This window comes from Mustela erminea, chromosome 11 (assembly GCF_009829155.1).
Source record: "Mustela erminea isolate mMusErm1 chromosome 11, mMusErm1.Pri, whole genome shotgun sequence".
Lineage (NCBI taxonomy): Eukaryota > Metazoa > Chordata > Mammalia > Carnivora > Mustelidae > Mustela > Mustela erminea.
This window is the reverse complement of record NC_045624.1, coordinates 45,815,765-45,838,967: the sequence shown is the minus strand read 5'-3', so window position 1 is coordinate 45,838,967 and position 23,203 is coordinate 45,815,765. Positions and strand designations below refer to the sequence as shown.

Below are 23,203 nucleotides of genomic sequence, written 5' to 3'. Positions count from 1 at the left end.
AGGCTTAACCCACTGAGCCACCCAGGAGCCCCTATATGATGTGTTCTTCATGGAATATAGAAGTATGTAATAGAAGATTTAATTCTTACATTTAAAATTTACCACTGAAGGGCCTCCTGGCTGGCTCAGTATGTAGAGTGTGACTCTTTTTTTTTTTAAAGGTTTTTTTTTTTTTTTTTTTAATTTGACAGAGTGTGTGAGTGGAGGGGTGCAGAAGGAGAAGCAGACTCCCCTCGGAGCAGGGAGACCGATGTGGGCCTCTATCCCAGGACCCTGGGATTATGACCTGGGCCGAAAGCAGACGAGTAACCGACTGAGCCACCCAGGCGCCCTAGAGTGTGACTCTTGATCTTAGGGTTGTGAGTTCAGACCCCACATTGGGCATAGGGCTTATTTAAAATTTCTTATTCTTACAGAGCTTATTTAAAATTTAAATAGAGATTATTTAAAATCATTGAAGTGATTTCTTAAAAACTTAGATATTAATTTTTTTGGCCTAAAACTCTAAGAAATACATAGTTTCAGTAAATATCAATGAAGCCTTGTTTATAGAACTCTTAGTTATATACGTATATTTATTTATTCTATCTTAATATCCCAGCATGAATGTTAACTTGTGTGATAATATTACTAGTTCATATCTGTAGATATTTTATAGTTTATAAAAGCATAGTTAGATACTCTGTATTATCAGGTAACACTTTGCAATACACAGAGAACCTAATCTTCATTTTATAAATGAGAAAACTAAGCCTCTGATATGTTAAAGAATTTGGCTTTTAGCTATATAAATCATTATGAATCTGAATCACATCAGTGTCCTCCCCCCTCCCCCCCCGCCCCCATTTCTCCGTGTGTTTTAGTCCTATGGATGTTGTAACAGAGTACAGGGCAAATGTAGTATAGTTAGGAGGTCAGAGGTACAAAGATGGGTCTCAAGGGGCTGATACCAAGGTGTTTAGGCTGCGTCTGGAGGTTCTGAGGGAAAACCCGTTTCCTTGTCTATTTCTAGCATCCAGAGACCAACTGTACCCCTTATCTGTGTTCACAGGGAGGGGCAACATTGGCCCAAGTTTTCTCACACTGACCTCTCTTTGGTTTTAACTTTTCTGCCTCACTTCCACATTTTAAGGACCCTTATGATTGAGTTGGGCCTACTCAGGTAATCTAGGATAATCTCTCTATTTTAAGATCAGTGACTAGCAACCTTAATTCGACTTTGCTATGTAACCTAACGTGCTTCCAGGGGATAGGCTGTAGACATGTTGAGGGCCATTCATTATTCTGCCCACCACACCATGAAAACTCTTCAGTATCCTCATTGTTTAAGGAAAAGGAAGTATTTTTGCTTTCATAATGAGTTATCATTATGAGAGGAAAAAAATGATACGAAACTGGAAAAAAATAGAGGAAATGTTCTGTATTGGCTGTTGTATCTGAAAGAAAGTTAGGAGTTCTTTTTCTGGGGTCTCTGGTTGGCTCAGTCTGTATAGCATGGGACTCTTGATATCAGAGCCATGAGTTCAAGCCCCACATGGGGGGGGGGGTAGAGTTTACTTAAAAAAAAATTCTTTTTTTAAAATACAGTTAAATGAATGCTTCACAAATCTGTGAAACAATATAAATGAATGAACTGGTAGAATTGGAAAAATAAAAGGAAAAAAATGCAGTGATAACATTATATAGTCTCTTAAATTTAATTCAAAGCAGAGTTGTCATTTTTATACATATTAAATATTAAAGTCTAGTTATGGAAGGATGTTCTTTACTTACAGTCTTGGTCATTGAGTTCATAGGATAAACTTCAGGTAGTCTATAAAGCTTTTGAAATGAGATACAAAATTTTGTGGTTAATGTAAAATGTTTTGGAGGAATAATTCATGGTTTTTATCAGATTCTCAAGAATTAAATTAACAACCATTGGTCTACAAATTTTTTTTCATGTCTAGTTAAATTTTTTTTTTTTTTGCTAAAGTTCTTTGATATTTTTGTGTAGTTCTTGTATTTGAGATTTAACTTGTAAAACAAAGTATTAAGCTTCTGCCACATGCTAGGTGCTGTTCAGTAGTGAATGTAACAGACACGGAACCTGTTTTCATCAAGCAGGGTAACCCATCACATTCTTTTCTAATTTTTTTAATTTTAATTTTTTTTCCTGAGCCTTCTCTGATTTTCTTATCATCGAGAACTGACCGCTTTGTGGAAAGGAACTACTTTACTTTATTCCCTTTTTTAAAATTTTAGGATCGGGGCACCTGGGTGGCTCAGTGGGTTAAGCCGCTGCCTTGGGCTCGGGTCATGATCTCCGGGTCCTGGGATCGAGTCCCACATCGGGCTCTCTGCTCAGCAGGGAGCCTGCTTCCCTCTCTCTCTCTCTCTGCCTGCCTCTTCATCTACTTGTGATTTCTCTCTGTCAAATAAATAAATAAAATCTTAAAAAAATAAAAATAAAAATAAAAATTTAGGATTAATTTGCATACATTGGAATGCACAGATCCTAAGTGTACAGTTTAAGGACTTTTGACAATTACATTTGACAATACACTGTGTAATATAACTGTCAAAATAGAGAACATTTTCTTCACCCCAGATGTTCTCTTATGCTCCTTTACAATCATTCCCACCCTACTTCCAAAAGGCTGTTTAGTATTACCTGTTTATATTATCATTAGTTTTGCCCTTTCTTGAACCTCATATAAATGGAGTCCTACAACATGTACCCTTTCATGTTTGGGGTAATTGTAAAGTAAGTTAGAAATGAGAGACACTGGAAGGATTAATGAAATTTTTTCTTGCTGCTCCCATTTCTCTGCTCTGTCCCTTCATGCCACTCTGTCTGGGATTACTGTACAACACTATAATATGCACACTGAAATGAAGATACAGTGTTAATGATAGATACATGGTAGAAGGTGTGATTGTGTGAATATCTTAGATACAAGATAAACTTAATTTAAAAGCTAATGCTAAAAGTTATTCCTACTTTGTCTGTTCTTTAATTTTAAATTATCTAGGAAAGTTTTTAGATGATACTTAATGTTTTAGGTAGTATTCACTATAGCAAAGTGGGATATAGTGGTTGATTTATTTGCAATTTGCCAATTATCAGGAGAAGGACAAAATTTAAAGAACTTTATTTTTAGGATCAATATTTCCAAGTATGAGGGAAATTTTACATGTCCATGGAAGATAGATAAGTGGTTCAACAAAAACTCAAGAGTTGGTACTTCATTATGTTTTTGGTTGAGTCTGAATATTTTTAAAAATTAAGTAGGCAAATGGCCAGTCATAACTTTCTTTTTGCCTGTAACATGTTTTTGTTTTCATGAAAGTCTAAGAAGTAAATGAGTCAGGAATCATACTAAGTTCTGTGTACAATTTACCTGTACTCCAAAATAACAGCTGGGCCTGAAAGAAATTCTAGCCTTTATGCAAGAGGAATTAGAAAAGGAATGGCTCTTATGACAGTGAGACAGTGAGAGATAGTCTTATACCAAGTTTCTGAAACCAAGATTAACCAAAGCTGAGACAGGTGAGGATAAGGGTCTGTTCCTCTGTTCTAGCCCTTTGTATTGAGCTGCATGGATTGAGAAAGGTGACAAGAATGGCAAAACCTCAGCTGGGAGTCCTTTAGTAATTATAAGAAGGAGTATATATATATATATTTTAAAAATACAACATTGTGTAAATTTGATGTGTACAGTGTGATAATTTGATACACATGTATTACAAATTGATTATCAAAATAAAGTTGACATTTTCATCACACACACCTTTTTTTTTTTGGTGGAGAGAACTTTTTTCCCCCACTAAGATTTTGTTTGTTTATTTGACAGAGATCACAAGTAGGCAGAGAGGCAGGCAGAGAGGAGGGGGAAGCAAGACTCCCTGCTGAGCAGGCAGCCTGATGTGGGGCTCAATCCCAAGACGCTGAGATCATGACCTGAGCTGAAAGCAGAGGCTTTAACCCACTGAGCCACCCAGGCACCCCGAGAACTTTTTTTAAAAAGATTTTATTTGTCTCAGAGAGAGAGAGAGGGAGGGAGAGTGAGCACAAGCAGGGGGAGTGACAGGCAGAGGGAGCCCAGTGTGGGACTGGATCCCAGGACCCCGGTATCATGATCTGAGCAGACACTTAAACTCCTGAGCCACCCAGATGTTTCAAGAGAACATTTTGGATGTACTGTCTTCACAAATTTCAAGTCTGTGATACAGGACTATTAACAGTGGCCACCAAGCTGTACATTAAATTCCCTAAAACATACCTTGACTAGCATCTCATTCCTTTACCACACAGTCCTGGGAGTCCTTTCTGTTTCTAGGAGTTTGGCTCATTTATTTATTTAAGTATAATTAACATCCGGTGTTGTATTAGTTTCAGGTGTATCCCATAATGATTCAACAGTTCTGTACATTATTCAGTGCTCACCGTGATGAATATAGTCATCATCTGTTACTCTACAACACCATTACAGTATTGTTGACTATATACCCTGTGTTGTACTTTTCATCCCCATGACTTTATTTTTTATTTTAAAGTAAATTCTGCCCCCTTTGTGGGACTCAAATTTATGACCCTGACATCACGAGTCACACGTTCTCCAGACAGAGCCAACCAGGCGCCTCACCACGACTTTATAACTGGAAGTTGGTACCTTTTAATCCCCTTATCTATTCACCCATCCCCCTATCCACCTTCCCTTTGGCAGCCACCAACTCTCTGCATTTGAAAGTCTGGTTCATTTGTGTTTTTAGATTCCACGTATAAAAGGAACCATATGGTGTTTGCCTTTTCCACCTGACTTAGCATTATACCCAAGTCTGTCCATGTTGCAAATGGCAAACTCTCCTTTTATATGGCTGAGTAATAGTCCGTGTGTGTGTGTGTGTGTGTGTGTGTGTGTACACATATACATATGTATGTGTATGTGCCACCTTGAGGAAGAGTGGTTTTAAAAAGCTAGTAAAAATTGCTAAAAGCAGTCTGGGATACAGCTGCATTTGCTTTTGATACATTAAATATTTTGGAAGACTCATGGGTAGTAGAACAAATTCTACTTAGAAGTGAATAAAAGTAGCTTTATGTTTCATGGACTTCAGTTTCCAAGATAAACTATAGAATAATAAGGATTTTAAATTTAAAAAACATGTCTATGTTTTTGATTTGAATATACTAGGACAGGCAAATTCCATTATTACAGATTCCAAAAAGGTAATTAAAATGACTGTATAAGAACAAATGATTAGGTCAGCTGCCTAGAGAGAGTGTCCTTTTGTAGGATAATCCACTAAAGGGAGTCATAATGGTACTTGCAGAAAGGTGCCTGCTGTTGCTTGTTCAGAGAAGAAAGTCTTTCCACTTTTTTCAGAGGTGGTGGTGAACTTGAGCTCTCAGCATCATTTCCTTGGTGTTCTGAAAGCCATTTTCCTTCGAGAGTCAGGAGCTATAGAGGAATTTGGGAAATTTGACAAACATTCTCCACAAAAAGTTGAGATCTGTTGGGTACCAAATTAACTACCATCCCATCTTGCTTTTGCTTTCTATGCACATACTTAATGTCTTAAAACATTTAAAAAAGTGTTTTATATATATAGCAGGGACTAGAGAAGAATATTTCTTATACTATATATGAAAATGTGATAGTGGACTTTATAAGCAAAGACTGCACAACAAAGCCTAGACATTCTTTTGTGTTTCAACGGACATTAAAATTGAGTTTGGTGGAAACTTGTTTTCTTATCATCATATATAGTCGGATTTTTTTCTTTGTTGTTTTACTTGGTCAGTAAATATTTAATGCCTGTGCAGTGGGCTACGTAGACTTTCTGGTACTGGGAATGCAAAGTTCAAAAACAGTTTTGTCCCAAGAAGCACAGAGTCTAGTGGGAGAGATAGCTTGGAACCAAATGATTATAAAAGTGACAGGGATTAGTTTCAGTGATTTTGTTATCAAATGAGTGTATAAATGTGTAATGAAGAAAAAAGACCAGGAGGTATTCATCCATTTACTAAAAGTTGGCTATCTCTGGCAAATAGGAATACTGCTTTCTGTTTTCTTGTGTATGTACAGTTATAACACGTAATTTCTGTAAACAGAAAGGAACTGGTAGTGATACCATCATCATGGCTACAATTACAATTCCTGTGCTGCCATTACTCATAATTCCAGAGCTCAGATTCACACTCAAGTTCGTCTGACTCTGAGTATATGCCATTAACCCTCTGGCCCCGGGAAGCAAAACCAACTTTGGACATCATGGGCAGTTTAATCCTATTGAACACTGCTCTCCTAAGTTTCTCCTGGAAGGGAGAGTTTGTAGACAGGCAAGTTTGTAACGTATTAAGGTTTTGTAGTAAAGAAATCCAGAGTAACTCATTTTAATTCCTCATTTCCCAAATTAATTTCATATTAACCTCTTCTTTGTTTTGCCCCCCCCCGTAATCCTTTTTTTTTTAAAGATTTTTTTTATTACTTATTGACAGATCACAAGTAGGCAGAGAGAGGCAGGCAGAGGTGTGGGAGGGTGGGGTGGGAAGCAGGCTCCTGCTGAGGTAAAGCCTGATGCCTGGCCCAATCCCAGGACTGTGAGATCCTGACCTGAGCAGAAGGCAGAGGCTTAACACTGAGCCACCCAGGTGCCCCCACCAGTAATCCTTTATTGATGATCTGTGGCTCTTACAATTTAGTAGGCATGAGAATCACTCCCACCCCCAGAGTTTTTGATTCAGGTAAGTTTGGGATGAGGCATGAAAATTGGCACTTTTTTAAACAAGTTTCCAGGTGTTGCTCACGCTCTTGGCCGAGGAACCTACCTTGTGCTCTCTTTTGTTATGGGCTTTGTGATTCCATTTTGCCTTGAGATACAAACTCAGAACTGATTATGATATTGATGTTTTTCTGCTGAAGAAGGTATCTTAAGAGCTGGAAATAATTGTGCTCAGCACAGAAAGAGCCTCCAAGGGTGGGGGAGTTTCATTAATAAAATAACCAAGGGGCATTATTTCCCTCTGTCATTAGTTCTGTGGCCCTGTGAACTTCTGCTTAGTCATCTATAGATGGAGAGGATTTTTTTTTCTTAATAGATGAAGATGATTAAACCTGCTTCAGAAGGTTGTAATAAAGATTAAATGATACAATATTTGCAAAAGTGCCTAATACAGGGCCTAGTGCACTCCAGGTGCTTACCATCTTCCTAATCAAAGTTCAGTTTCTGGACCTATTAAACTTCACTTAGGAGCTTCTTAGAAACGACTTCAGGCCCCACCCCAGATTTATGGAAACAGATTCTGCATTTTAAAAAGTCTGGGTGATTTGTATGAACATTGCTATTAAGAAGCCCCAGTAGTAGCGTATACCTTGGGAAAAGCTTTCCTTGTGTAGTATGTGATTTATTCTCTATTTTGTGAACTGACCAGTCTGAACTTACTAGTCTCTAAGATGTTTGCATGTGTTTTATATACATTTTTCTGTATGTAAAATGTATTCCGTAACAAAAACAATTTTTAAGAATTAACCCTCTGATCCAGCAATCCTCACTTGGTAATTTATCCTAGCTATAATGCTGTCAGTATATAAAGAATAGACAAACGAGGATTTTTACTTTCATTTGTAGTAGCAAGAACTGACCATCAATAAAAATAGCTGAATTTGTCCAATATTCCTACCATGGCCTATCAAACCATTTTTTTTTTTTAACGATTTTATTTATTTATTTGAAAGACAGAAATCACAAGTAGGCAGGGAGGCAGGCAGAGGGAGAGGAGGAAGCAGGATCTCCACGGAGCGGAGAACCTGATGCGGGGCTCCACCCCAGGACCCTGGGATCATGACCTGAGCCGAAGCCAGAGGCTTTAACCCACTGAGCCACCTGGGCACCGGGACAATGAGTATACTCTTAATCCCTTCACCTGTTGTACTCATTCCTGCCATCCCACACCTCCCTCTGGGAACCATCAGTTTGTTGTCTACACTTAACGAGTCTATATTTTTGCTTGTTTGTTTGTTTTTAAGATTTAATCCTTTTGAGAGACAGCAAGCCTGAGCAGGGTGGGGTAGAAGGGAGGGAGGGAGAATCTGAAGCAGACTCTGCACTGAGCAGGAAGCCTGAGGCAGGGCTCCATCCCACCACTGCCCTGAGACCGGGACCTGAGCCAAAAACCAAGCAAGCGTTGGCTGCTTGACTGACTGAACTACCCAGCTGTCTCCCCTTTGTTTCTTAAAATTCCACATATGGGTGAAATCTTGGTATTTGCCTTTCTCTAATTGGTTTATTTCACTTAGCATGATACCCTCTAGATCCATCCATGTTGTTGCAAAGGGCAGGATCTCATCCTTTCAGATGACTAATATTTCATTGTGTATATACATACAATGACTTCTTTATTCATTATCAGTGGATACCTGAGCTGCTTTCATAATTTGACTATTTTAAATAATGCTGCAGTAAACATAGGGGTATAAATACCTTTTCAGATTAGTGTTTTTGTATTCTTTGGGCAAATACCCAGTAGTAGAATTATTGGATCATATGGTAATGTTATTTTTAACTTTTTGAGACGTCTCATACTGTTTTCCACAGTGGCCGCACCAGTTAGCTTTCTCATCAACAGTGCACAAAGTTTCCTTATTCTCCACATCTTTGCCTACACTTACTTGTGTGTTTGATTTTAGCCATTTTGACAGGTGTGAGGTGCTCATTGTAGGTGTTTTTTTAAGTCTTTATTTTAATTCCAGCTTGTTAACACACAGTGTTAATATAGTTTTAGGTGTACAGTATATGAAAGTGTTAAATTACTGTATTATACAACACCCTGTGCTCCTATCACAAGTGCTGTCCTTAATCCCCATCACTTAAAGTCACCCCCACCCTGTAACTGCCAGCTTGTTCTTTATAGTAAAAAAAAACTGTTTCTTGGTTTGCCTCTCCTGTTTTGTTTCTTAAATACCACATGATTGAAATCTTAATGGCACTCTTGACTTTCTCTTACTTATTTTTCTTAGGATAATAACTCTCTAGCTCTATCCATGTCATTGTAAATGGCAAAATTTCTTTTTGGTGGCTGAGTAATATTCCATTTTAGTGTGTGTGTATTACACACACACACACACACACACACACACGTATTACACAGGTATGCCAGACTCTTGGGCTATTTCCGTAGTTTGGCTGTTACAGATAATGCTGCTATAAACATGGGGTATATTGCTCTTTTAAATATATCCAGTAGACTATAAATATAAAATGGTGTTTTGAGATTTGCTAGTATCTTTTTTTTTTTTTTCCTTTTTTAAAGAGAGAGAGAGAGAGCGCGCATGCAACAGTGGGGTGAGAGGTAGAGGGGGAAGCTGAGCAGGGAGCCTGATGCAGGACTTGATCCTAGAACTCTGGGATCGTGACCTGATCCAAAGGCAGACACTTAACTCACTGAGTCACCCAGGTGCCCAGATTTGTTGGTATCTTTTAAAACATCCATGAACAGGCTAGTCTATAAATGTTAGAAATTTTGTATTGTTCTTCTGCATCTTGGAATCCTGTTTCTGTTCAACTTCCCCCATAGAATTTTATCCCAGAGGAGCACACTTTATGTTTACAAGTCTTCCTTGATTACTTTGTCATACTCTTCTTCATGTATGCATGTGTATATATATGTATGTCATGTATTAGGACTTCAATCCTCCAGGAATTGATTTTTGTGTATAAGTTAAAGGAGCCAATTTTTGATTACCCATATGGACACCCATTTGTCCCAGCAGTATGAATCCTGCCTTTTCTGCGTTGCCACCCTTGTCCTAAAATGTTTGCTTTTTTCTGGGAGCTTGATGGCATGAGCATCATTCCACATTGGTTGTCCTGAAGTGTGTTTCCAGGCCAACAGTGTCAGCTTTGGCGCTGGCATCGCCATTGCCTGGGAACTAGTTACACACATTATTGGGCCCACTGACTATGACCTTAGAAGGGGGTGGAGCAGGAGCATTCTATGTTTAAATAGGCCCACTAGGTGATTCTGACACAGGGTGGATGGAGGGTGGGAATGCCAGTTTAAGGGTTTTAGATCATCTTGGAATTACAAATTCAAGACAACACAGCAAGAGCTCTACTTGTGTTTCCAAATTTTCAGTGGTGATTTTTCCACTCCTGCCCCTCCCAAAGTCAGGGTTCAGTGGATTTTCCTTGAAGTTGCCTGAGGGTGGTGGTGAGGAGAGCTGCTTCTAATGGCGAAGCCATAGCCCATTGAGGGCATGCTAGTTCAGGGCAAAAACCTGGTACTGTTGTTCGCTTTACTGTTTTGGGTTTCCCGCAGTCTCTCATTTTCTGGCCTGAGAATTTGTAGCTTTCCTTGCCAGCTCATTAATGTTTTTATGATTTAAAAAAAAAAATGGTAGATTTGGAGTTGTTTCTATTAGGAGGGTTGACCTAAGTACTATTCTACTATATTCCTGGAACAGCATTCTGTATTACTGAATTCAGTAGATTCTGACAGGCTGCTTTCTAGGGAAATGCACACTGAAGTAGTAATACGATAGCACTTTATGCTGGTCAGATTGGCAGAAAGGAAGGTAATAACATACCATTGCAGGTGACGTGGGCTGTAAATGATACTGGTAGAAATGTAAATTGTGCTGATCTTTTAGGAAAGTTAAAAATAGCTTTTTGCCGGCAAAAATTGTCGCATCAAAGGATCAGATTTGGGGAAGTATGTTGGCAGCAAATGCAGGCCATTGCTTTTATTTTTCTGTGGTGAAGACTGGTGAAAAATAGGAATGAATGTTACCAGCCTCTCATGTTTAGGGAAGGGGGGGGCATGCTTAACTGAACCGTAGGAAAAGTGGACTTGGGGGACATTCCCTTAGGCCTGGAAGAAATGATTGAGAGATTGATTAAAATATTACAACATTCTTTCTGGTTAATCCACCAAATAAAAAAGGGTAATAGGAAAATGAGAAATAAAGGACTAGACAGATTAAAAAGGGAACTGTAGGTCAGTGATACGGTGAAACCAGACCCAGGATTTTGGCAACCATTGTTAAATTATATAACTTACAGTTAAACTATATTTAAAATATAATTAGTAAATTCTCAAAACTCAACACTTCACTTTTTTTTTATTACGTTTTACTATTTGTATTCTTGAGGTTATTGACATCTGTTGTATCTGGATGGTGGGAAACAGTACGTAACAGTATGTTGTTACTCTTCCCCATTCTGTGTTCAAGGATGATGCTTTGGAAACTTGAAATCAGTCATAGTTCAATACCTCGGAAATCAGTCAGTACTGCAAGTCAGGATTTTTACTCTTCTGGAGAGCAGTTGTTAAATATCTACCAGAATACCATTGGGTATAAATAACATTTTGCTGTTCGAGATTCTGATTGCCTTTCATCTTTGTACATGTACTTATTTTCTGAAGTTTTGGGCTTGCCATTCTCTTGTATGAAGTGTTAATATGTTCTTAGGGAAGGGGAAACTATTTATACTAGTTCTACTAAAGTGTTCTAAAAAAATCTTAAGCTTAAAGGAAGATACGCCTTTTATTTAGCTTTTACTAAATAATGTAGACTGTATTTATATAAATTTTTCTGAGTTTTAAAAACAATGTTATTTGAAAGTATCCTTGAAAAATCTTTATTTATAACAACCATACAGAATTTACCTGTCTTGAAAGCCATTAGTTTCATTTCTTGAGTTTCTTGTAACAAGAAGGAATATACTTTTTCTGTTCCTTTTAATAACATGGACATGCTTGCATGTGTTGTGTGTGTGTGTGTGAGATTTAATTCTTAGGCAGTGTTATAGATGATCAGTTAACACTAAGAAACATTACTTCTCTAGTATTTCTACTTATGACTGGATTTTGATTTTTTGGGTAAGATTGCAGTGTTGTTTTAATTATTTTCTGCTTGTATATTTGGAGTATTTATGTTCTGGTACTTCATAGAAAATAAGTGAATTGGGAAATTTCCTATGAGACTTGTTACTCATTTTATATTTATCTGTCATGCATATTTTCAGCACTTACAGAAATAACAAAATGAGACTAAAGCATTGTGAATATATTATTCCAAGTTGCCTTTTTATTACCATCTATAAATAGTGGTTTTAAATTCTTGGATCTATATAGTTGGACCTTTGTGACTTTGGCCAAACATTTGAAAGTCTCTAAGCCTCCTCTTCCTCAGTATTAAAGTGGTGATAATAGTGCACCTACCTCATACAGTGATTTTGAAGGTTAGATGAGAGATGTATGTAGCATTTAGCAGATTGATAAATGGTACATTTTCATGGTAAAGTGCTCTGCAAATATGAGCTGACATCTATCAAAATGATAAATTCTATCAACAAGTTGCCCTAAAAGGTGGATATGAAAGCTGGTAATAAGTAAAAGAGTACATGAAATACTTAAAGAAACAAAGTCATGAAGAGTAAAATTCAGTCTTTTATGGCATATTAAATGCATATGAGTAAAGTGATGAAGTCACCTTTCATTTGCTCAGGATAATGGTTTGATAGCCATACCAGCAAATAATAACAGCATGTATTTTGTTCACTGAAATGCTGAATAACTACTTTAGTTCTATAAATACATTTTGGATAAATATAGATGATTTTCCTAAAATACTGGATAGCCCAATTGCTATAGAATAGAATTTAAGTCAGGGTAGGATTTTGGGTTCCTTTAGTAACTTAAGTTGCATATTGACTTGTTGGCCATGATAAAAGTTACAGACTTGACTTTTTATTTGTTTCCCAAGTCTGCTTTTTCAGAATAGCTAGCTGTTAAGTACCCCTGTGTCCAAGTAGTAAGTAAAACAGGAATAATAAGAGGCAGAAGGGGGGCATTGATAACCCACCTCTCAGTACTACTCGAAAGCTGCCTAACCTCCTGTTTTGTATTTATTTGCTATTTTATTCTAGCTACCTAGAGTTGATATTGTGTTGCCACTTTTTATTCTTAGTATTGATTGGGTTTTCCCTCTTTTTTCTACTCTGCTACCTCTATTCCTTCTGGAACCAGTAGTTTAATGGTAAGTATTTAAATAAGATTTACAAAGTTTTTGACCTAGTGAGGAATTTTTTACCCTCACCTGTCTTGGTGAAAACTTTGTAGACTCCAGATGGTCTCTGTGGTTTCCCAGGTTTTCATTGTTGCCTTGTTTGTGTGTAGACTGACAAAACTTTAGTTTTGAGGTACTCCTGTCCTTGCATGCTGTGTCAAATGGCATCTGTTGTTTGTGTGTTTCATAGTGGTGTTTTTCTCGGAGCTTGCATTCTTTTTTCTCTTCTTACTGCTGGGGATCTTTTTGTTGTTGTTGTTTTGTTTTGTTTTGTATTTTGTGGGTGGGTTTGGGGTGAGAAAGAAAAAAATCTTTCTCACATCCGCACTTCTGTTTTTCCTGCAGTATTTGGAATCTTTCCAAATTTTGCCAGTTAGATATATGTAAGATGTCTGTTCTGTATCCATTAAAAGCACAATTACTATTATCTTTGGGTAGAATTATAGATTGAGTCCAAGTCTGTTAAATGATACTGTTGTCATCTATTGACTCTGAACTGCTAAATTTTCTATCAGACTCTTTGGTGCTTTGCTTTACTTCTAGCTTCAAATTTCAAGATGCGAGACTTTCAAGTATTTTAAAAAGGTAGAAATAACGATTTTTAGGATTTATCATAGTAATATCTATTCATCATGCTGTTACCTCAAAACTTTGTATTTTAATTTAATGAAATATGCATTTACCACTAAGCCTAATGTTTAATTTTTTAACTGAGCTTATGAAATATAATTTAATTGATTAAAAGGGTGAGGCTAACTTTAGAGCACTAAGATTCAAATAGTAAACTTAGAAAGTCACTTTCATAACATTCTATCATCAAAGAAGATCTCTTGAAGTTTTTTTCTTTATACATAAAAAAAATGAGTAAAACAGAAGAGTCCAGTTTTACAGTGCAGCTGTCACCTATGCTTACAAGTAGATGAACATTGACAGTATCTCAGAAACCATCCTCTGTGTGTTCCTGATTATAAAACCTCTTTCTTTTAGAATAACCATAATTTTTATAATCCTTTCCTTGCTTTATCATTTATATATGTAATTTATATATGTAATTAAATTCATCACCTTGATATAAGTTGGATCATACTCTTGTTTTGGGTCTCCTTTTCCCACAGTATTGTAAGATTTATTTGTAGTGTGTGTAGGATAGGGGAGGAAAAAGAATTTTCCCTATACCCTTCTGAGTTTTTACCTGAGAGTTCTATAATATAAGATTAATAAGACAGAAACGGGCATGTGAGTGACTCAGTCAGTTGAATATCTGACTCTGGAACTCGCCAGGGTTGTGAGTTTGGACCAGTTTTGGCCTCCAAAACAGGTGGAGTTTACTGGGGGTGGAGTCTGCTTACCAAAACAAAAACCAAACAAGGACAAAGAAGTTTATTAACATGTATGTTTCATTGATCCGGGGGAGATAGCCAGGGCAAAAGGAGTAGCTCTCTTGTGGCTTAGATGACTTCGAATTCAGCCCTAAATATCTTAATAGGGAAATGGGAGAGGAGATGTAGTCCTCCTGGGGGAGAGTACATGATTTTTCAGGAAAGCTGAATGGGCCGTTTGAATAGATGAGAGAGGTATGATCCTATGGGACACAGTTGGTTTGGATGTGGTGGCAACTTGTAAGTCTCCTCTCCCGTGATGAGTCCACTGTCCCTGGTTGATGAAACTCCTAGGGAGGGGATTTATAGCAATGGGAAATAATGTCTTTCTTCAGCTAGGTAAGGGAGTTCCGAATAAGCCTCTCCTTCCTTGTATTTGTTGTTTTTCCAGTGCTTTCTGCTCAAAATAATCAGTATACCAGAGAGGACTCTTGGAGCGGTGCAGTCTGCTGCCATACAGTAGCTGTGGTCTTCCGCATCCGTCAGTCCACTCTGCTAACTCACCGCAGTGTATTTAGCCATTCCATCATTGGGTATTTGTTTCCGTTTTACTCTCATGAACACTGCTGCTGTGAATATTTGTTCAGCACATGTTCTGGTGGACATGTGCACAGATTCTTTCAGACAGTATTAATTCAGTAGTGTGGTCCTCTGACCTGCCGTGCTGGTGTTGCCGACCATTCGTGGGCTCCAGCCTCACGTACTGAAGCACAGTTTCAGGTCTCTGGGAAACAAGCTCTTTGGGTGAATCTTAACGCACCTTAAAGTTTGAGTATCACTGCTCTGGGATAGAGACTTTGACGTGGAATTGTGGAATCATCGGTTATGCATACCTTCATCTTTATTTCAACTGTTTTCCAATATAGTTGTATCAATTTTTACTTAGGCTGATGATGTTTGAGAGTCTATTGTTGCTCTAAATCTTCCGTGACAACTTTGTCCAAGTTTTTTTTTTTTTTTAAGTAGAATTTTAGTGTTTTCTGAGTTACTTTAAACCACAGTTGAATTTGCCTTTTCAGATTTATTGCAGAAATTGACTTCTTAGATTTACAGGAGACTTTAAAAAAAATTAGTGAAGTTTTCAAATATACTGAGCTTAACAGTTAGTACAGTGAACTCATAAACTTCATATAGCCATCATCCACATTTACCAGTAAATTATATTTTGCTATCCATATTTGCTTCATCTATCCCTTTTCTCTGAAATATTTTAAGCCAGATCCCAGGTACCGTATCATTTTGTCTTTTATATTTAGTTGTTAATATTTGAAATATATGCCATTTCTTTACATGATGATAATGTCTTTCTTAATGAGGGCATTTTTTTAAAAAGAGCAACATCCTTAAAAACATGAAAAACTCTGAAATAGTGACAGAGCACAGTTTATCAACTATTATCATTTGGGATATCTTGAGAGATTTTGAATGAACTTACAGTCTGAACCTCAGTCTGTACTCTCCTCTAATGCATTCACTTAAGTAATCATACTGAACGTTTTCTATTTCACGAGCAGAGTCAAAAATTCAGGTTTCTGAAAATGATGGATTATCCCAGCTCTTAGGGATAAGAAAATGTTTTGAGTGCTCAGAAATTTATTACTTCTTTAATAAAATTCAGTATGTGTTATGATATCCATCCTAGTTGATGATTTGAACAGACTGTTAAAAGAGACTTAATTCTGACTCTTTATTCTTAGAAGCAGCGTTCCTAGACATAGTCTTTTACATCTGCCACTGGCTTGCTGTGAGTTGTGCTGAGTATAGTGCCTTGAATCAGCACATCCTAGTCTCAACTTCCAGCAGAATTAAGAATACATTCATGGAGGGGCGCCTGGCTGGCTCTGCTTTTGGCTCAGGTCATGATCCCAGAGTCCTGGGATTGAGCCCCGCATTGAGCTGTCTGCTCAGTGGGGAGCCTGCTCCCCCCCCCCTGCTTACTTGTGATCTCTGTCAAATAAATAAAATCTAAAAAAAAAAAAAAAAAAGAATACGTTCATGGTTTTATAATGAATCAAACAGTAGTTTTTGAGTGGGACCACTATATTGCATTGTTCAATAAAAGTGAAAGTAGACGTGAGGTGACTTTCAGGGTAGTTAGGAAGGCAAAAATTAAATACTATTAACACTGCATATTATTTTGCAACACAAAAGATACACAGTACTCTTTGGTTGATTTTTGCATTTGTGATTCAATTAAATACTAAATCATATTGATGGGAAACTAGAACTACATGGTTTGTAATAGACATCATATTTTTTAAAAGTCAGTGGTCAGAACAGAAGTGAAGTTGGAGCGAAGACATAATGCAAGGCTTTGTATGATGAATAAAAAGGTGTGGGTGTGTTTCTGGGTGTGTGTCTGGGGTGTGTCTGGGGTGTGTTTTAAACAGCAGAGTAACAAGATAAGAATTTGTGTCTTGAAGATGGCCGGTAAAAAAAGGTTGGGGAATGGAAGGGCTAGAGCAGATGTGCATAGAAGTTACCTCAGCAGTCCAAGAAAAAAGAAGTTAGATACAAGATGGTGATGGATGGTGATGGATGAAGAAGTAGGGGGTCTGACAGTGCGTGGGAGGTGAAATCCACCAGGTTGGTGGTGGATTGAGAATAAACAGGTGCTGCAGCTCCAGGGAAGCAGCGATGATACTGGGCTGGAACATTATTGTTCCTCAACTCTTGTAGGTAGAGCTTTTTAATTAAGTTCATTGGCAGCAACAGAGTTTTTACGATGACCAATATTTTCCCAAGGAGTTTTTGTACTTCCCTTTTGAAACAAGTATTTAGACATTTTGAACAATTTTTAGTGACTTCAGAGATAAGCACACTTTCAGTAGAGGGCTAGACAGCAAGTAAGTATTTTAGGCTTTGCAGGCCATTTGATTTCTGTCCCCATTCTTGTAGTGTGAAGCCAGTCATAGAAAATAAATAAAACGTATAAATGCATGCACATAGCTGTGTTTCAATAAAATTTACTGGAAATTCAGTTAGTGGAACTGAAATTTGAATTACATAGAATTTCATGTGTCACGAAGTATTATTTTTCTACTTATTTTTCCCCCAGCCATTTAAAAAAATCATTCTTGACTCAAGGGCTATACAAAAGCAAGTGGTCAAGCTGCATGTAGCCCATGGGCCCAGTAGTTTGCCAGAATTACTCCCAAGTGCAGTTTCTTTGTAAGAAGGAAACTTTTAAAGATAAATAGCCAATAGGCTGTGCTAATGTTAATTCCTTTCATTCATAAGGAGTTACAAAGTCTTAAGTCTGTAATGCTGTCAGTTGATCCTTCCATTTGTGAGTTTGGAGGGCCCCAAGAGACAAGAGAACACATAAAAACAAGGAACTACCAGCAAACTCAGTATAGCTAGGGAAATACTTAATGCAGAGTGAATTCCCTGAAGAACTGTAACTTTAAGAAGGTAATTAACAACGGTAGCAATGAGAAGTAAGTTTCCAGAGGTCAGCTCCTATGGGAAAGAATAAGAAAGTGGAGTTGGGTTATAGTGTAGAGATGATGATGTGTTTTTGGGAGTTGGCATTTCTTTGCTCTTCTTGGAATGTCATATACTAGTGATTTCACATCTGTTAAACCTGAAACCCTTATAGAGCCAGCTCCTTAATTCTAAATAAAATTTGATAGGATAAGTCATAAGGATTAAATTATGTATGTCTGGCATTAAGAGATACTGGCACCATTGAGCCTGCTTATTTAAGTGCAAACAGTGGGCAGAATTTTCTTTATATAAAAGCAATACTGATTACAGTCATGTGCCCAACTGCTTCAGTTAACTTTGATTTTAGTCGTGATACTAAACTGTTAATGGGTGTTTCAACTTCACGATTACCTCCTCATTTGTCATGGTGGCCACAAAAAAATGAGATTATTGACAATAAATATTTTTAGCCAAATACATTTAATATTTTAAAGCTCCAGTTGTCCAAAGAACATTTCTAAAAATCCATAAAAGTTTCGTTAGGTGCATTTCACATTTGACTAAATACCTAAAAATAGTTACTTGGTAAAGAATGTAGTATTTGTGATAAACAGATTTATGTTAAATGTACACACATGAGAATTGCTATATTAACGTTTATTGTTGATAAGGAATCTCTACAACATGAAAAACATTACTTATATTTGAAAACAATAGAATAGTTAATTAAAAAGTTATATTTGGCTGTTTAGTTTTTTTTTGTTTTATTTTTGTCTGATTTCAAATTATACAGTACGTTAGTATGTGGGGAAAGGTAGGCTTACATAAGTGTAAGGTTTACATAAGGATGACATGAATAGGCTATAAACCTGATTCTTTTTTTTTTTTAATATTTTATTTATTTATTTTACAGAGAGAGAGATCACAAGTAGACAGAGAGGCAGGCAGAGAGAGAGGGAAGCAGGCTCCCCGCTGAGCAGAGAGCCCGATGCGGGACTGGATCCCAGGACCCTGAGATCATGACCTGAGCCAAAGGCAGTGGCTTAACCCACTGAACCACCCAGGCACCCTATAAACCTGATTCTTTTTTTTTTTTTTTTTTTAAACAGTGGAAGGGAGTAGTTTTATTTTTATTTAATTTTTTATGTTTTTAAAGATCTTATTTATTTGACAGAGAGAGATCAGAAGTCGGCAGAGCAGCAGGCAGAGAGAGAAGGGGAAGCAGGCTCCCCGCTGAGCAAAGAGCCCCATGTGGGTCTCCATCCCAGGACCCTGAGATCATGTCCTGAGCCTAAGGCAGAGGCTTAACCCACTGAGCCACCTAGGTTCCCCTAGAAACCTGATTCTTAAAACTTAAAAAATATAGATGTTTTGCGTTCTTGCCCTCACGTATTATCTGTGACCCAATGCTTTTTCTTTCAGTATTGCTTTGCATTTCCATTTAAAATATTTTTCTTTTTTGGAGAGCACAGAACACACTAAGCAGGACATTGCAGCTGTAGAAAAGAGGATATAACTTTTTGTTCTTTGCTCTGTCTTCCTGTTTTCCCACCTGTATTATAACAGCTCTGTTTTAGCCAGTACATCAAGGCTCTTGTACTTTCTCTTGCTCTTTAAGCCTTACCAGGTGGGTCTTAACTTTTCTTTTGTTTCTGTGTTCTGAATAGCTATTCTTGGGGAGCCCTTTAAGTCTCTAATTCTATGCAAATGAATGGTATCAGTAAGATTTTAAGATTTAGTTGATCTGGATGAGTGATAAAAGATTGCCTCATTTAGAAACAAAGTACACACGAAAAATTTTGACATTTTTGGGGAGGCTGGGTGGCTCAGAGGGTTAAGCCTCTGCATTCGGCTTCGGTCGTGATCTCAGGGTCCTGGGATCAAGCCCCACATTGGGCTCTCTGCTTGGCAGAGGAACCCCCCCCCACCCCCGCCTGACTGACTGTCAAATAAATAAATCTTTTTAAAAAATTGGATGTTTTTAGAAAAGATTTATTTACATAAGAGAATTGTGCTCATGCAAGTTGGGGGAGGGGCAGAGGGAGATGGAGAGAGAGAATCCTCAAGCAGATTCCCCACTGGGTGTAGAGCTCAGCACTGGGCTCTATCCCAGAACCCATATCATGGCCTGATCTGAAACCAAGAGTCACATGCCCCTATAAAATTTTAACATTTTATTAAAAAGTAAATCCTTTAAGAATATAATGTACATACCATTTTCTGCTCTTTAGAAAATTTTTGTTGTTGTTGTTAATGAGGGAGAATTTATACTGTAATTATTTACCAGGAGAGTATGTGCCTCTCATTACATTGGCTTCTTTCTCATTTTCCTGAGACCATGAGTGAAACATTAAACGATTTAAATATGTTTTACCTGAAATGGCAGCAGAAAGGCACAAGCTATTGTTCACCAAGTAACTAGTCTAGATTTATATTAAAAAATAACAAATCTCGGGCACCTGGGTGGCTCAGTGGGTTAAAGCCTCTGCTTTTGGCTCAGGTCATGATCCCAGGATTCTGGGATCAAGCCCTGCATGGGACTCTGCTCAGTGGGGAGCCTGCTTCCCCCTCTCTCTCTGCCTGCCTCCCCCCCCCTCTCTGCCTGCCTCTGCCTACTTGTGATCTCTGTCAAATAAGTAAATAAAATCTTTAAAAAGAAAAAAAATAACCAATCTTGTGCGGCGGGGGGGTGTTGGTTGAGTGTCTGACTCTCGATTTTAGCTCAGGTTGTGATCTCATGGTCTGGGATTGAGCCACCTGAGGGCTCTGCTCTGTGCTCAGTGGAGAGTCGGCTTGGGATTCTCTTACCTTCTGCCGTGTCCTCCTGCTCTCCCACTCACTCACTCTCTAAAAATAAATAAATCTTTAAAAAATAACAAATCTTGGAATTTGTTTTCTCAGTTTTGTGATCCCCACCCCATTTTCTACTTTTTAGAGAATTAAATTTTATATAATTCGTTGTCTTTAATTCTGATAGCTGACCGCATAAGCCTGGGGGTGGGGTGGGTGGGTGTGTATGCGCGATCGCACCTGCCTGAGTTACAGGTTCGTATTTTGTAGGGGGCGGAGAGGAGGAGAAACATAGTGAGCCTTACTTCAGAAATACCATTAGCTACCTGTTCAGAGCTGCCATTGTTAGTTTGAGCAGTAAGAGAATTGTAGAAAGAGAAAAATCTCTACACGTTATCCCCAAATTTGGGCAAGAGGAAGGGTGTATTAGGAGACGCAGTCAGTAAGTATCAGGTATGTGCTTTACTTTGGCATGATGCTGTGAAGTAAGTGGGTATCTTGATGTGAAACATAAAGATACATTTAATTTTTTTGAAGATCTATTTTAAAATCATTCCCTAGGTTTTTAAGTTTAATGTAGTATTTTGAATATTTCATACTTTTATTTGAAAGTTCTAAAGTCATATGGCATTGGTTTCATTAAGACTAGTTCTTGAACACATTTTAAGCCTAATGAAGTCTGGTTACTGCACAATAAGAGCAATAATTTTTATCGCCCTCGGCCCGCAAGGACGACAAGAACCCCCCAGTTCGGATGCATCTTCTCTCTCTTCTCTCTCCTTATTTCCGCAAGTCTACACACTTATATACGCTTACATGACCAATCAGTGAGCAGGGTACAGGAGGGAGCGAATCAGGCTGTGCACCTAAACGAACAACTTCGCTAGCAACCAATGCTGTTTACTTCCTCTTTGGGCGTTCATGAGGCAATCCTAACCTGGCGCCATCTTTAATGGCAGAGGCTGCCCTGGCCAGGGACCTGCCTCCGACAAATTTTGTTCTCATTTACATTTTAAAGCGACTTAAGAACTTCAGTAAAATTGAGCTGAACCTTAGATAAATAGTTTCTGGAATAGCTAAAACATGGTGACAGCAAGAATAAATATGATAGGAGCAATATGTAGATCTTACAGAACCAGAACCATAAAGGAAGCTGATGATAACAGGTATAAGCCATGTGGGCTGTGTACTCACATTGACACTGTTTCTAGAGCTCATTTTCCAACTTTGGTCATGTTCTGTAAGTCAGGGGACTTGGAAAGGTATATTGAGAAGTCACCTATTTTAGGACATTAAGGTTATTGAGAATTTTAGCTGTGGCATATGTAGATTTATCATAATATTTTGCTCTAAGCCGGCAAGTGTGAGTAGTTACTAACTGTAATGGTTAGAGTTCATTGTAATAATTATTCTGAAATCTGAGTTTACTACGTTTTTTTCTCTTCATTTGACTTACGTGTTTATCTAGGGCTATTGCAAAACGTATATAGTTCTATGTTACATGTGACTGCATAGGCTAGTGGGCGTTATACAGCTGAACTTGTCTTGGATAAAAAGCTGTGGCTTAGGGGGGCCTGGGTGGCTCAGTGGGTTAAAGCCTCTGCCTTCAGCTTAGGTCATGATCCCAGGGTCCTGTGATTGAGCCCCAATCCAGCTCTCTGCTCAGCAGGGAGCCTGCTTCCCCCCCCCCCCCCCCCCCCCCCCCCCCCCCCCCCCCCCCCCCCCCTCCCCCCCCCCCCCCCCCACCCCGTCTGCCTCTCTGCCTACTTGTGATCTCTGCCTGTCAGAAAAATAAATAAATAAATCTTAATTTTCAAAAAAAAAAAAAAAAAAAGGCTGTGGCTCAGGTGCATTTCTCCATCTAGTGTGTGGATTCCTAGAGCAGATACCATTACTCCATCTTCTGCCTCACATTCCCCACTCCAACAGAGAAAATTCCAGAGCAGAGGCTGTTGTCCTATATAAGAGTAAACAAATAGACTCTGACGAACGTTGAAGTTCATGCTCTGTTCCGGAAGTGCTTTACATACTTCGGTGGTCTGACTGTTTGTGTTCCTTCCAAATACCTCTTTTGAAAACCTGATGTCCAAAGCTAATGGTATCAGAAAATGGGCCCTTTGGGAGGCAGGTCATGAGGGGAGGACCCTGAGGAATGGGACTGGTGCCCTTATACAAGAGGCTCTGCAGAGCTCCCCAGCCTTCTTGCCCTGTAAGCTCACAGTGAGAATTCTGTGACGAGGAGGGCCTCACCCAGCGGTTGTGGCACCCTCATCTCCAGAACTGTCAGAAATGGATTTTTCTTGTTTATAAGCTACCTAGTCTCTGGTATTTATTTGGTCATAAAATTGACTGAGACACACATGGAATCAAGTCTCTTAAATTGCCCCCAAGAGTATAGAGATTGAATTACCGTTGGCGCTGCGGCCTCCTCCCCCTTACCTGATAGTGATGAAAAGTGCTTACCTCCCTTGGTCTGTGTTTTGGTCATTCTGTACTCTGCTTCACTACCTTCCAACCCTGTGGGGATGTTTTGCCATTTGAGGTTCATTG

At 38.3% G+C, this 23,203-nt stretch overlaps 1 protein-coding gene across 1 annotated transcript in view; it reads left to right on the top strand.

The window, feature by feature from the left end:
- Nucleotides 1-23,203, top strand: part of ZNRF2 (zinc and ring finger 2) — a 96,435-nt gene that overhangs the window by 14,471 nt on the left and 58,761 nt on the right. The gene's annotated exons all lie outside the window — the stretch shown is intronic.